The sequence below is a fragment of the Rhea americana genome, unplaced genomic scaffold (assembly GCF_003343005.1).
Source record: "Rhea americana isolate MKP2758 unplaced genomic scaffold, rheAme1 scaffold_9, whole genome shotgun sequence".
Classification (NCBI taxonomy): Eukaryota; Metazoa; Chordata; class Aves; order Rheiformes; family Rheidae; genus Rhea; species Rhea americana.
This window is the reverse complement of record NW_028187088.1, coordinates 9,129,803-9,144,171: the sequence shown is the minus strand read 5'-3', so window position 1 is coordinate 9,144,171 and position 14,369 is coordinate 9,129,803.

Genomic DNA, 14,369 nt, shown 5'->3' with positions numbered 1-14,369 from the left:
TGCCTGGAAAGAGAGGACAGGCTTAGTTCATTAAAAAGTTGTTAAATTTTTTATTAGACCCTGGTTAGTTAATCCATAAAAATGAACAAACTACTTTTTTCTCGAAGTTTAATAGAGTATTTGCATCTCACTGTGAAATACATAAGAATGTGCGCAAGAGAAAACTCAAGTTTTGCAAAGTTTTATCCTTTAATATAGTTGCTTTACATTTTAAAAAGATGTAAATATAGCAGTCTTTTTAAGGCACAAGAAAGCTTTTAATGAATAACTTGCATTATGACTAGTGTCTTTTATATATTATTTTGATCTATGATTTGTTCTGAGTGCCCTCTACTGAAAAGTAAGATGAAGTGATTAATTATTTAGCAYGCAAAGATATATGCCTACAAAATACATTAGACAGTTGTACAATATTAAAAGATATGTACTGATATATGAAAGGCCTTAAAGCAGATTTACTACTTCAAAGATAACTACATTATGTGTATGTGTACACACACATATTTTTATAAAAAATGATGTGTTCCTTCTGCTTCAGATTGCCTCAAATATTTTGGTAATGATAGAGGATTATATAATAGTAGAAATTCACTGCATCTCTTCAGTAACAGCCATCTCTTAAGAGCTTGCTCCAAAAACCCTGGAAATCAGCAAGAATTTTTTCATTAGTTCAAGTGGCCTTAGATTAGGTCCTAAACAGGTATTGTATAACATGAACCAGCTACATAGACAACTTCAGGACTGTTTTGCTACTATACCACAACAATAAATAAGAGAAAGCAAGAACAGAGAGGGGCTGAAATGTACACATTGAGAAACTGTATTATGGATGTATATATGTCTGTTATATGTATGTGTATGTGCATACATATACACACTTGCACATATAGCTCTCTACAAGTTTAAATGACATGGCCATCTTAGATGTTAATTGAATTACTACWGTTCAACAAGCTTCCCATCAACTATGAACCATCATGGCTCTATATTCAACTGCGATTAAACAAACCTCATACTTTAAAGTGCTGTTCACTACTGTAATATTTTAATAAGTGTTGAATGCATCAATGTCTACGGTATTTTAATCAGAATAAAAGAAAGCTTGCTCTAAACTTTTAAGCATACATATCCTTTCATTGGGATACTCTAGTTATGCATTCCCAGTCTATGGTTCAAAGGAAGCCTCTCTGACGTGGTGTAGCCCACAGCCAAAAAGCATGCAGAACTTTCGGTTGAAAGTGATAAAAATAGCAAATTATGATGTTTAAAGCATACTGTTTCCTAAGCATGGGTAAGAGTGAAAACTATTTGATACTACCAAGCAACGGGAATTAACAAGAGAATGTCAGAATTCCTAGCAAATCGAATGTAACCACAAACGTCACACTTCAATAWATATGCCATGTCACCAGCTCTTGAATCAAAATAAAGTGTCTCTGAACTTTATCAGCAAACTTTAYTAATTCATTATCTACTTGACAGACTATCCACTAATATATTGGTGTCAGTATCAGTCTCCCATTCTAGCCCGCCTTTATACTTTATTTCCATTCTTGTAATTACCTTTTAATCAATGTTTATTGCTTATTCTGTATGGATTTGCCGGAGGTGTCTTTGTTTTGTTTTGCTTTGTTTCTATCAGTCAGTCCAGCCATAAATTGGTACAATCATACTTTATTTTCCAAATTTATCTACATTTTCTATGATTCTGTCCTTTCAATTTTTTTTCCTCASTCTTCCTGAAGAACTTTTTCTGATAGGATATTCACACCCAATAAGTAGCTGGCTGTCRACAACTCATATTCATGCCAGTCTTTCTTCTATTTTACACTTTACTTTCATCAGATTTGTATTTAAAATTTGTATAAAGTATCATGTAGGCATTGTGTACTGCATTTTTTTCTAAAAGCTCTATATAACATCTTCCTCAGATGTCAGTCTCCATGAAGTCTGCATGCTGATTTGCCATGAAAACCAACTTCTGTTCTGGATTCTCATCATCACTTCCACAGAAATAATTAGTTCACTAGTTCACAATCTTACTGTTCTCTCCAGTGATTTCTTAGAGGAAAAACCTATAATCTTTATGAGTAATTCCACACAATGTGCAAGAATACCAGCTGTATCCATAGGTATGTTTAATTAGGTCAGATTCCCATCTTCCAATCCAAATTCTGCTGTTATACAGGTACTTTAATYGACTAAAGAATGTCTAGATCTTCCCAGTTGTTCCATACCACCCTGTAGCACCTGGAATAYGTGGCTTAGATTCTTCTCAGGAAAAAATCAGACTCCAATGAAGTTCATTCCATTGAGCAAGTGCTATAATTGCAAAGCTTTTAAATAAACAGTGGGCACTCTACATATTTCAGGGCTGCCAGTTTTAACATTGCTCCCCACATGGACCTATGCAGGAAAGCTATTACTTTTTGATGGTTAGGTTCACGGTACATGCATGAATGAACCCTTCACTGCACAGACAACCAGTCATTGACAGGGAATTTTAGAAAGAAAGTGGTCTCAACTGGACTTCGTAAGAGATCAAATTCTGCTCCTATATGAGAAATTTATCAGAGTATGGTAACTATGTTAGGTCACTCAAAAAACTTAGGAAGAAGAATGTCTACTTCCTGGTGGTCATGGGCAGCATGCCAATACCATTGAAGTATTATGAGTATATGCACTACTAAATTMTTCTAGAATCACAAGGTGCTAATAATAATCTAGTTGCTGTAAGTCTTATGAGCCTCTGCATATTCCTTCAAAACCCAGACATACCTTCCAGAACAGAGACATCTTTGCTCCAGAGGAAGAAAAGCTAGGTGAGGAAAATATAAATCATTTGAATTTGCCTTCCCAGTCCCAGCCTCATTCCCACCCCATTTCCAGTCCTACCAATCAAGCGGCTTTAATTCTATCTTTCCACAGTAAACTGCTAAAGCAGACTCTATGTCCAAGAGTCAGTGGAAGGCTCTGGATTCCCAGAAGAAGACTAAGTGGAGGAGGAAGTTGTGCCAGGGGATTTCAGCACTACCTTGGCCTGTGTCTTCCACCATGGATGACATTCTTCAGGAGACAAATCCAAGTACCTCCACGAAATCAAACTGTGTGGGAAACTGGGAGGTTAGTGAGAGGGGAATTGCTTTCCCCCCTGTGGAAAGCTCCCCCCTTCCCTTTTGATTCCACAGTTATCCTGGTACACTGCAAAATCTTGATGCTTTTTATGGGTACTATTATCTTAAAAAAATGAAATTCTGAATCACAGCATTGGACATAATACCCTGCAGTGGGATTCACAACCCTGTCTGAGCTSGTCAACCTTTTACAGCCAAAGGAGAAGAACAGGTATGCTGAGGGAGCAATTTATCTCATCTTAAGGCAAACATGTAAGAACACTCAGATAAATCACAAAACAGTATCCACTTCTACGTACCWACCAGCTACAAACGGATAACCACTCCAGATATATACATCTATATTGTAGATATTAAATATAGGTGAGATAAATCCTACCCGTACAATCTTCTACAGTCTTGTTCTACAGGTCTAGGTCTTAAGTATGTCTGAGCTTTGCTGATTTCTAGCTGATGGACTGGCATCATAATCTGTTAATGTATTTTACAAAAGCTTTTAGACAGCCCTAAAGTACATCAAAACCTGAATATAAGACCAGCCTCATAACCAGACCTGCAAGTGGATTCTTTGCAGCCTTCTTTCTATCACATCCTATGATGACTGGATGTGGAGATGAGTTTGGTCATATTTACCGGGAGGAGAAATTGATATTTACAGTGCAACACTCCAAACTACCCTAATAGCTTTTAAGTGTAACAAAAAAAGTTCATAATCTCAGTGATTTCTCCCCAAGGCTATCATTCACTATTAAGAGAGACTCACTAAAAACTCAATGTACAGTATTTGGCAGATCTACCTTAAAAAATGGACTGATTCCTGAATTTCACAGTACATGGGAAGGTGCTGTAACTATACTTCTCCAAAGGTTTGTTTACAGTCAGTTAATATAAGGCTGATTAAAACTATAATCTTATTACTTTAACATCATGTTTATTGGCACTCAGCTGAATGTGCCAGCTGTAAACAAACTGGGAAAGCTCGCAGCTTTAGAAGAATAAGTCACCACCTAAAACTGGTGACAACTAGTTCTGAACAAATATAGGAGTGCCATTTTGCAGGTACAGATTTTCTTAAGGGACTTTGAAACAATAAAACATCTTTACAGCTCTGTCATTTTCCTGCTCAGATAAGCATTCTGAAAATGAAATGGATATTATAACACCTTCTTATAAGGACATAGAGATCAGATATCACAAAAAACTGCCTGTGAAAATTAGTGAATCACATATTTTAAGGTAGCAGAGGCTCAGATGTACTAGCAAGAAGGTTGGCTCTGCTCCCACCCCTGTAACTTTATCTACGCCTCATCAGACTTTATGTAAATATTTCCAATATACATATAYGTACAATTACAGAATCACAGAATGGTTGAGGTTGGAAGGGACCTCTGGAGATCATCTAGTCCAACCTCCCCGCTCCATAGGGTCACCTAGAGCATGTTAGACAGGGTTGCCTCCAGGTGGGCCTTGAAGATCCCCAGAGAAGGAGACTCCACAACCTCTCTCAGCAACCTCTTCCAGTGCTCCGTCACTCTCACAGGGAAGAAATTCCCCCTCACATTCAGACGGAACTTCCCTGTGCTTCAATTTCTGCCCATTGCCTCTTGTCCTGTCACATGGGACAACCGAAGAGTTTGTCTCCATCCCCTTGACACCCTCCCTTCAGGTACTTGTACACATTTATAAGATCCCCCCTCAGACTTCTCTTCCCCAGGCTGAAGAGGCCCAGCTCTCGCAGCCGTTCCTCATAGGGCAGATGCTCCACCTCTCTGTTCATCTTTGTAGCCCCACTCTGGACTCTCTCCAGTAGCTCCATGTCTCTCTTGTACTGGGAAGCCCAGAACTGGRCACAGTACTCGAGATGAGGCCTCAGCAGGGCTGAGTAGAGGGGCAGGATCACCTCCCTCGACCTGCTGGCAACACTCTTCCCAATGCTCCCCAGGAGACCACTGGCCTTCTTGGCCACAAGGGCACATTGCTGAGTCATGGCCAATCTGTCATCCACCAACACTCCCAGGTCCTTCTCTGCAGAGCTGTTCTCCAGAAGGTCAGCCCCCAGCTTGTACTGGTGCCTAGGGTTATTTTTCCGTAGGTGCAGGACTCTGCACTTGCCCTTGTTGAACCTCATGAGGTTCCTCTCCACCCAGCTCTCCAGCCTGTCCAGCTCTCTCTGAATGGCAGCACAGCCCTCAGGTGTGTCAGTCACTCCTCCCAGCTTGGTATCATCAGCAAACCTGCTGAGGAGGCACTCTGTCCCTTCATCCAGGTCATTGATGAAAAAGTTGAACAGGATGGGACCCAGTACTGAGCCCTGGGGGATGCCATCAGCCACAGACCTCCAAACAGACTCCACATGACTGACAACAACCCTCTGAGCTCTGCTTTTCAGCCACTTCTCAATCCACCTCACTGTCCACTCGTCTAACCCACACTTCCTGAGCTTATCTAGGAGGATGTTACGGGAGACAAGTGTCAAAAGCCTTGCTGAAGTCAAGGTACACAACCTCCAYTGCTCTCCCCTCATCCACCCAGCCAGTCATGCCATCATAGACGGCTATCAGATTGGTTAAGCAGGATTTCCCCTTGGCGAATCCATGCTGACTATTCCTGATCTCCTTCTTTTCCTCCATATGCTTAGAGATGAAATCCAGAATGAGCTATTCCATCACCTTTCCAGGGATGGAGGTGAGGCTGACCGGCCTGTAGTTTCCTCGATCCTCCTTCTTGCCCTTCTTGAAGACAGGAGTGACACTGGCTTTCTTCCAGTCCTCAGGCACCTCTCCAGTTCTCYAGGACTTTTCAAAGATGTTGGAGAGCAGCCTGGCAACAACATCCACCACCTCCCTCAGCACTTCTGGGTGTATCCCATCAGGGCCCTTGGATTTGTGGATGTCAAGTCAGCCTAGAAGATTTCTAACAATCCTCCTCAACCAAAGGAAAGTCTTCCTTTCTCCAGACTCTCTCTCGTCTCCAGGCTCTGGGATTCCTGAGGGCTGCCTTTAGCAATAAAGACTGAAGCAAAGAACGCATTCAGTAACTCTGCTTTCTCTGTATCCTTTGTGACCAAGGCCCTCACCTCATTTAGCAGTAGGCCCACATTTTCCCCCATTATTGGGTGACAAGTTAGAAATCCTGATACAAAAAGTATTCATGATTCAGCCACATTTAAAATACATTGGTTTACATGCCTGAATTGTTAATATGGTRTATGGTTATATATCTTCACCTGTTCATACATCTGTGGATATATCAGAGGACTCCTATCAGTGTGGTGGGCCAATCTGATAGCATATTCAAAGAAGCTGAGTAATAAACATAAAAAATGGAGTGTGTTTAAAATAAAATAGCCCTGGTAACAGCCTTGGAAATCATTAATAACTGTGACCTCTATGCAGATTCTGCTGTTTGCTGTCAATTTGCTCAATGCTCACATAGTGTGTCAACAAATATGCAAATACTGTGCTTTTGGATATGTTAATTAATTCATGATGGACAACTGGAGTTTGAGGAGAGTGGAGGCAATCACTTTTCCTGGCATTTATTCATACCATTTGCAAAACCACAACRACTGCACCAGGAAGAGTCCAGAAGGAATTCTGACTCCCCTCAGAGCATGTGTGAAAGGAGAAAGATAATTCTTCAAAAAGGTGCAGCATAYTTCTCCTGGTGTATGAGGCTTGCTCATTTTTTCAGCTGGAAGAAGAACTGAAGCCCTGGTCACATATTCTCCCTTCCCACCTCTTCTGTGAAGACAGTATCACCAGCACCTATCCCTACCAAATTCTTCAGTGAGTAACAACAGCACTCTGGTTGTTAATGGAAATACGTATTGTAGAGTCCACAGATAAACCTTTGCTTGGTGCTAACACGCATCTGTATTTGCACTTTGTTTCTCGTCTATTCCTCTGTCTATAAACTAAAAGGAAAACTCTGATTAAGGGCTAGAAAGAAATCCCTGAAATGACCGATTATGCAAAATTGAAGTTGTGCCAATTAGAATTACCAGAGATTAGTTCCTTTCTCTCCATGAAAAAATAAATTACAAAATATTAGAGAAGACAAAACATTGTTCTAAGCTTAACAGAATTCATTTACTGTGATGTAGCTGGGAACTCAACACAGGTTCCCAGGTTCTCTCACAGTCACAGTGATACATCACACTACTAAGAACCCATAGTCAAGCCAAAGTATTATGCAATATGTTTTGAAGCACAAAAGACTTGAGCACAACAGAGGGAATTCAGTTAATTAAGGGGACAGCATTGGTTGAGAATGACCAGGGAGCACTGCATTCTAGCTGCCACCTTCAGCCCTGAAGACAACATATCTCATGTCGAAAATGGCTAAACTGACTTGTAAGGCATTTCAAGCACCCCTTCCTTTTACCTGAGCAGAATAAAGCCAGGAGGAAAGGAGAAGGAGATGGGGAAGATAGCAGGGTGAGACTGATCCACAGAGGGGTACTTAATGGCATTCTCACATTGTAAAAATTAGTTTTCTGGGCTCATTTTCCAGAACCTGTTGTGAACAAGGAAACATGGATCACAAATCACTGGCTAAGAACTGAGAATTAAGTTTAGCCCCAACACAGACGTATTTTCTGATGAGAGCAAACAGTATTGTACCCACTGAAGTCAAAGCTGAATTTGGCCAGTAACATATACCAAGCTCCAAACCAGTAATGATAGAGGTAATTAAGAAATAATGACAGTGGAATTCAACAATGTCACAGGATAAAGGTCTCCTATCGCTCAACAAATGCTGAAATGAGGCTCATCTATCATGAACGAATGTCGAGGCAGCACTGGTGTCCTTTTAAAGCATGAAGCTTTACTCTTTTGACAATGCTCAGTTGTAATTATTTATTTCTCTTATGCGGAACTAAATGATTGATATAGATGTAATAATTTGTTCAGTGGCTGCGGATACAATAGATGAATAGGTTTTCATATCAAAAATAATTGACCTATTTTATTCTAATTAGCTTAGACAGAAGATGTCTTAATGTATTGCACCAAAAGAGCATAGTCCTTCAAAACAAATATAATTTTTAAAAAATATGCATTATTTCAGTGAGTTTTGCACCATGTTCCATTAGGACCTATCATACATCCAACAAATTGTGTGTTTGTTATAGTGAGAGGGGGATACAAAATAAGTGGTCACAAAATCCTTAATTTAAGGCTTCTTAATGAATTATTTGGAAGTCAAATTTGGAGCTGATATAGCAGGAGYTCTATCATGCAACAGGTACAGACAAATATAGAAAAAAAGGATAATCACCAAACAAGATGCTTTTAGCTGGATTCAGTTTGATAATAACTTTTGGAAATCAATGAGCATGCTCTTAACCATCTCACTAGACGCACACACGGACATAAATTCATTAGATGCAGATGAATGATCCAAATTCATCAGTAAAGTCTGACTGAATTGAACTACTCTAGTAGCAATACACACCTTATTTCACCAAGGTTTATGGCTGGTTTATATCATCAGAGCGAGAGTTATTTTAATGAAGCTGACCTTGAGGAAAAACTTTGAAAAGTCAGGCCAAAAATAAATAAATAAATAGAAATCRCTGAATTTTTTAAATCCACTTTATTTCCCAAATCATAACATTATGTCAGCATGACTTCTTACCTGCAGCTGRAAAAAAAACTCTCTACTGTCAGTCATAAACTCATCCCTCAGTAAGAGAAACTAAAAGAAAGAAGAGAAAGTACTTGGAAAGAAAAAGGAAATGAAAATTGCTAACATGCCACCTTACTGATAGAATATGTCCTTTTAAGGAACCAAATCATACATGCATGCTCAAACACATGGCTTCTTTGTGACCTTCCCTTTCTTCTATTTTAAAAAAGTAGGTGAAAAATTGTGTGTGATGCAGGTGATCCAGACAGCTGTCAGAGAGCAGAGATAAGGAAGCTCTTCACTTTAGAAATGACACATATAAAAGGCTTATTAGCCTTTGGCACTTTATCTGGTAAAAAAAGGCTATCAGGGGAAGGCGCTGTCTCCAGATTGTTCTTCTCACCTCTTTCAACATGTAATTAGTCATCATACGACAGAAGTCACTGCTGCCTCGCCTCAGTGCCTGTCACAAGCCTGGAGCTACCTCATCATAGAGTACCACACCTTCAACCACTGTCTCAATCTATTTATAAYTGAAAATTAGCCAGCTGATGTTTTCTAAGCACTCTGTAGTTCCAACTAATAATAATTCCAACCTTTTATAACTGCCAGGGCCCTGAGCGCATCAACTGGTACTGCTCCAGGTTTCCCCAACCCTAGCCAGACCCAGGCCCCCATTTCAGCCCAGTCTGAGGCCATCAGTCCCTGCCCTGCAATGCCACAGCAGTGCCAGGCTTCAGCCCTGCCACAGCCCTGCTCCTGAGTGGCCACAGGCCCCACTGATCCCAATCCTGACCCAGAGAYTGGCTTTCCAGCTTGACCACAGCACCTGCCTCATCACCACAAACTTGCCTGCTGGTCTGGACTCGGCTGAACTTGGCTCTCTCCCAGCCTGCCCTGCTCCCTCACACAAGTAGCACTGGCCCTTGTTGGAAAGCTTTGTCCAGCAAGCAGTATTATCCCCCTTGGGGTGCAGCTGGCATTCACTGCTCCTTGACATCAACATAATTATTCATTTTGTAATCATTCATCAATGAATTTTCATAATTCCTTTGTACATTACTGGGTAGGTAGGTCTTAACATGTTTATATGCGACAAATGAGACACAAGGCCATACAGTCATTCTCTGAGATGGCCAGAACGACTTCTCAGGATCTGCTGTCTGCAAGATCTATTGCTTTGCTTATTCCTTCTGCTCAAATGGCTACAGGAAATATCATACCACATGCTTACGACTTAGCAGAAAAGTGTGCCTTATTTAATTACCAGCTAGTAGTTGAGAAGCAAACAACAATTCACAGTGGATGCAGGACTTTGAGACACCAGAAACTTCCCCAGCCCATTTATCATTTACAAAGTGCAACTAGAAATAAAACAGAACAGTAATCGCCTTGCCCTCTGTCTCTAACCAATTAAACTCAAGGAATTATAACATCTTAAATCTCCATRAATTATTCCATGCCATACTTCTTCTAAGAAACATTTCCACAAAACTGTACTATTTGCTGTTAACTCTCAGAGTTATTTTGTCTGTAAAATGCCTGTAAAGCTCTCATTACTCAGTCTTTCAGTGGATTTATATATCAACCATGCCAAATCATGAGTAGTTGCTCAACATTTCTGAAAATCGAGGTACTATCTGTTTGGAACAAATGAGAGGTGAGGGTGGGATCCCTTTTATATTATGTTTCTTATTTGGTAGTAAAGTAGAATTTGGAGAAAGCAACCCAGATGAAGTCTCCCCGGTATCAGGTACAATGTAATTACGGAAGTGAGAAGTGTAAAATGAGAAGAGTGATGGAAAAAAATGGAAATTTAACCCTTTTGTATGGCCTCTAAAACTAAGAAAGGATTCCTGTTCGTAAGTGTTCAAAATGTAAGTAGGCCAAGAAAAATAAAGTATAACAGATAGAGTTACTAACTTCCCTTTACAGTTTGTAACTGAGGTTCAGTTACAAAATTAAGGGTCTCTCTTAACATCCCTCTCACAGAGCCAGCCTCAAAATGGGAACTCAAAACTGTGGTCCTTCATTGCTCTAATCACAAGGCCACAGTTCTCTTCCAAGGAAGCTGTTCTGAATATTGAAAAAGCTGGAAGCTATCTCCCAACCTATTTGATACTTGCTCTGATGACAAAAAATAATTCTAAGTAGTTACCTTTCATACCACAACRAAGAGAGGCATAATGATTTCATGCATTGGATTCATATGCTAGCCTTTTACCTCATGAGTGGAGGCCGAATTCTGGCCAAAATGATCTCCTTTTTATTCAATTACAATAACAAAGAAAAAAAGGACAGCAGCATTCCCATATCCCTATTATTACAGGCACCTTTACTTTGCTCATGGCACCCTTTCTCTTTAATTTGCAGGTTAGGAACGTTCCGCTTTGACTGTCTCCTGGATTGCTGTATAACTGTAATAATGCCTGTCAGACAGCTATTTTTTTTACATTAGCTGTGAAAGGCACTTCTTATTCAAAATTAGAGGGTTAAAAATATTCAGCCAGACTAAAGCAAACCTTAATATTTTAGAGTTTATTTTGCTATTTAAAATGGATTTAAAGGTTAAGGAGATGCTGTCAGGAAAAATCTGCGTCTGCAACTTCACCAGTGTTTTCACTTTCCTTTCGTTACTCTAGCTTCTTAAAAGCCTAAAACGGAAACGTCTCTATTTGCCCCCAGTTATGTTGGATTTTTTTGGTATCATGATCTAAGCCTAAATCAAGGAAGCAAGGCCAAATTATCCAMTGAGGTGAAAAGACACAGTAATACTTGAAGGTTCCAGTCAAGACAAGGTGCCATTTTGTTCAAAGTACAGAGTGAGTCCTTACAATAAAAACTAGACATGATGTACAAGAAGCAGAGAGGAGAGCCGCTGAAAATTGTGCAAGTGAAGAGCAAGGGAATACAGCCACGTTCTCTCTGGAGATATCTATAAAGCCTCCAGTTATCCATGCTGTACCCTTTAGGGCCAGTCCCTGTATCTCTACAGTTGGGAAGCTTGCAAGCATGGCTATAAACGTAGTCAGAGCCCACTTTCTACTGCAGACTTCTTGACATTGTATACTGCCAGTCTGGCTGAATTCAAGATAGGCAAGTGGTCAAAAGCCATGAACTACGTAGTATACTTATGGCCATTTTTACACTTGCTTATCATCACCTGCAGCACAGAGAGTACTTTAGAATTAATATGCCTAGGAAACAAGTTTTTATGGCCTTTCCTATACAGCAGTACATTTCCTGAAAGAACACATTCAAGAGAAAGGACATGATTTCTAATCTGAATTCACATTTCTGGCTAAACTCCTCAGTGCACAAGGAAAGAATTTCCTTCTGCAATAACTTGTCCCCAACAACAAAAGATACATCCAGATCTCGTTTAGGACAGACAGCTAACGTATCTCACCAACAGAATCACTCACCTCCTGGAAAAATTCATCTCRCAGTACTAAGGCTGAGGAAAACTACTCTCTTGATGAATTCAAGTTTGTATCTATGTTACTTACTGAAARGAGAGGATGATGCAGAATTGTGATGCCTTTGATAAAGACATAGTGGCACTTACTGTGGCTGGAATTTTTTGTATACCTAAAAGCATTTTCAGAAATAGTTAGGACAGCTAATATCAATACCAGTTGGGTACCTGTCAAAGACTGCAGGTATCTACCWCCTAACATCTATCTGAAAATCTCAGTTTTCATAATATTTTCAAACGCAGCAATGAAGAATATACCTCATTGTGTTTTTCTATATACATGTACTTATCAATTCTATCACTAGTAATACACAGGATGGTAAGAACTCCAGTGAAATGAAGGTCCCAATGTGTGTGAAGGTGAACATCATAAGAATGCATCGAAGATTTACTATACAAGTGAATAAGGAAGGAAAAGGGTGAAAGAAAAGAGACATTCCTATTTTACAGTAACTGATCTATGTGTGAAATTTTGGCTCTGTTGTATTCAATGGCAAAATTGCCAGTAATTTCAGAGACAAAGACTTCACTCATGRACTCTGTGATACATCCACAGGTCCAAAGAGAGCCTGCAGAAGAGCTCAGAAATAGAAATAGCTCAGACTTTAAATGGAGTCCTTCTGTGAAAACTATGATTTCTCATCAAGACCCTTCCTTCATCAGTCTCCATATGCATTTCCTGCTAGCTTCTGTTAGTTATATATTTCAAAAATAAACAGACTGATTAATTATTGGTGATGCATAACAGTTTTGAGAATAGGGCTGTAAATTCTATGTGAACAGTAAATATKCTTGTATTTTGAGGTTTAGAGGTAAGCATCAGTTTTCTTCACTGTAACGAAAATATGAAATTTTATTGCCAAAAGGCCTATTTTCATGAGATAATCATCCTGATTTAGATCACTATGAAGGTTAAATGAGTCTTCAAACAGGTCTCCACAATCCTGTGCCCTGACTAATTGTATGTTCCTAGCCTAAACATTCTAGGAATTATCAGAACACTCTGCAGAAATGGCATAGAATTTTGACAACACTAGTCTTAGGAAATGCACTGAACAAGGAAGAACTTTTTATCAGTAACTGATGTTTCTGAAATACCTGCTATATCTATGAAAAAAACCTTTAAGGAACAGAGTTTCTGCTGACGTTACAGTTTGTGTATTACAGTCTACTAGTTTCCTAAAGCTCGAAAAATACATGTGTATGAATTCATATGCATAAATGCATRAGCCTTCAAATGCCAAATGACTGATTTTTACGAGTATTTTTCTATATATTTCAGAACTTTCAGAACTACTACTGAAATAAGCATATTTCTGTTATATTTCACCATTTATAGTTGTCAATTGATGGCTATAGTTTCAAAACATTAAATTTTGCATTTTGTTAGGCAGCAATTACTAATTTTCAGGTAGCAAATAAAAAAATTGAAATCAGGAAAAAAAAAAGCACAGTAGTGCACAAATTAACATTCCATGTTTATGAAATCAAGACATTCTAGCAGCAGACCAGATGTAGTGCTGTTAAGCAAACTGCTAGCAGACTTCTTTTTTAACTATGTCCAATTAGCTGTGTCAAGTATTCAAAGACATACACATGCTATCAAAGAGCATTTTTTATAAACATAAAAATGTATCAGGATATATGCACATTATCAAATTAATGGCGTGAAGTCTTTCCCTGCTGTGTAGCCAATAATTTAAAGAACCGTTAGCAGCATATGCCACACGGATTTTTATTTTTGAAGTATGTTCAAGCATAAGAATCACCTGTAACTTTTATCTCCGTAACAGAACAACTTCAAAAAAAAAAAAAAAAAAACTTTTTCGGGAACTAGACTGGACCACTGCTGCAAGGCTACTCTAAATCCTTTACAAGTTAGAGCACAGCTGAAGTCAGATGTTAATTCTGTTGAAAAGCGCAGTAGAGATGGCGATATGGTTAAATGACCGCCCAGGTCAGCTACGCAAGAGAATGCTTCAGGAGTAATAACCGGAGTGGGTTCARAATAAACTCGAGTACGGTGAAAAAGCAGGGAGCTGCACGCCTCGAAGCGCGGCCGGCTCCCGCCCGTCGCGGGCGCGGCGCAGCACGACGGCCACGCACGGCCCTCGCTGCCGCCG